We start from the raw sequence: 2,250 nt of genomic DNA, 5'->3' as shown, positions 1-2,250 counted from the left end.
GAAGTCACAGACCTTCACAGTGAGTGTTACAGCTCTTAAAGGTGGCGCATCCAGAGTTGCTTCTTCCTCCCCGTGGGTTCATGGTCTCACTGACTTCAGGAGTGAAGCTGTAGACCTTTGCGGTGAGTGTTACACCTCATAAAGGTAGGTCATAACCCAAATTTTAGTCAAAAATGTGGCACAAGTGTGAAAGTCCTACGTGTCAGTCACAACTGCTATCTTTGCTGTGACTTTCCTGTACAGTAATTTTTAAACATTGTGGCAAGACACCAATGATCGTCTAATCAGACAACACAAACACATTTATTTCAGATTCCTAGGAGGTTAAAAAAAGGTCAGATACTGATGCCTTTAGACATGCTCAGGGCCAGTTTATAAATACTCCATTCAGTACTATCTTAACACAAATCTGCACCAGTGAAAAGAAACTGGTGAAATCCACCTCTTGCCATTCAATTTGTCAGATGGTGAAGACCAAGACAGCATGTTCCATCAGTTTTAATTTTAAAATACGATTGTCACATTGGGAAAATGAAATAAACACAGTAAAATAAACTGTACAAAGGCAAAGTAGAATAACAAAAAATATTTTACTAAAACATAAGATTTACAGAAGTTTCCAGACAAGCCATACAAAATGGTCACAAGCTTTTTTTGAAGGGGGGAATCTACACTTGACAGCAATGTTATTAGTGAGGGCTGTGATGTTTGTTTAATGTTCCCATTTTGGTTCAAACAATCAAGCTTGTCCATCTACAGCATCTAAATAAAGTCAGACTTGGCTAGAGAGCATATTCTAAAGACCTGGTTAGCTGCTTTTAACCAATGCAATTAGATCACGAAAAAAGGGATAAAGGAGCCCATAAAATTAAAATAAAACTACCTCCCCTCTCAAAAAAATAAAATAAAGAAAAACACTCACACCCCTGCAGCTAACCTGACAACTACGTTCATTCACAGTGCTTTATACTTAAACCAGGATGGGGGAAATGAATAAAAGCAGGGAGGGGCCACTGCTTTTAAACATTTCACAACAATCCAGATGATACTTCTAGCCTCTGCTCATGCTTTATGACAGTGAATCAGGACAAGACATAGATTTGCTAATGTGCATTTAATCACCAAAGGACTGAAGATGTCTGGACTTTTTTATTCTGTAATGTTTCTAAGACTGTGTCCATTAAATGCAAACAGAAAGGAGGAAGTCTTGGCAGAACAGGAGAAGTGATGCACACTTGATGATCAGATTAATTTAAATATTATTCATGGCATATAGCCTAGTCCATGCTCTAGCTGTTTCTATGGCTTGGGCTTCATTGATCTTCCACTGCTCCGCTACATCATTTGCTAATGGATCATCTGGATTGGGAGCACTTAACAAGGACTGGATCGATAGCAGAACATGCGGATCTGCAGTGCTGTGGACCACTTACCTTTCAAAATATCTAAGCATATTCTTCCCAACTTGTCTACATTAGGATGATAAATTTTGGTCATGAAACGTACTTTAGGGGCTGCCACTGGGTATTCTTCAGGAAGGAATAGTTCAAGTTTAAAAGTCCCTCCCTCAAAGGGGGAATATTGAGGGCCAGCAATGACCACATGAAAATAACGGGCGTTGCTCTCATCTGGTTCTGTTTTGATGCCAGGAACTGGTTCTGTCAGCAAACGCTGGGTTTCCTTGATTATCCTGCGGGGCAGCCCAGCCATCTTGTCAGAACCCGAGTTTGGCCTCTGGTCTTGTCTCAATCAACTGTATTTCTATACTTACAAAAACAGTTGGAGAACTAAAACTGTTACATTCCATTTATAATCACATTCCCAAATAGAAAATATTTAAAGATAAATGTAACATAATTTGTATAAAACCTTTACACTGAAAACTATAAAATCCTACTGAGAGAAATTAAAGGAGACCTAAATAAATTTTTTAAATACTCTGTTTCTGAATTGGAAGATACGCTGTTATTAAGATGGCAATTCTCCCCAAATGGATCTCTAGATTAAATCTAATCTTATTTAAAATTTCAACAGGCTTTTAAACAATTTGATATTAAAATTTATATGAAAGTGCAAAGGACCCAGAGGAGTCAAAATAATTTTGAAGGTACAGAACAAATTTGGAAGACTTACACACTACCTCATCTCAAAACTTACTATAAAGCTACAGTAATCCAAACAGGGTGCAACTGGCATAAGGATGGACCTATAGGTCAATGAAACAGAACAAAGTTCAGAAATAAACTAACA

General features: G+C 37.8%; 1 pseudogene; it reads right to left on the bottom strand.

The window, feature by feature from the left end:
• Positions 1-1,252: 1,252 nt before the first annotated feature.
• LOC108539938 (ubiquitin-conjugating enzyme E2 N-like) lies at positions 1,253-1,710 on the bottom strand (annotated as a pseudogene).
• Between the last annotated feature and the right edge of the window lie 540 nt (positions 1,711-2,250).

This window comes from Rhinopithecus bieti, unplaced genomic scaffold, assembly GCF_001698545.2.
Source record: "Rhinopithecus bieti isolate Rb0 unplaced genomic scaffold, ASM169854v2 scaffold_18477, whole genome shotgun sequence".
In the NCBI taxonomy this organism is placed as follows: domain Eukaryota; kingdom Metazoa; phylum Chordata; class Mammalia; order Primates; family Cercopithecidae; genus Rhinopithecus; species Rhinopithecus bieti.
Note: the sequence above shows the minus strand (reverse complement) of the source record. Positions and strands in the feature narration are given on the sequence as shown.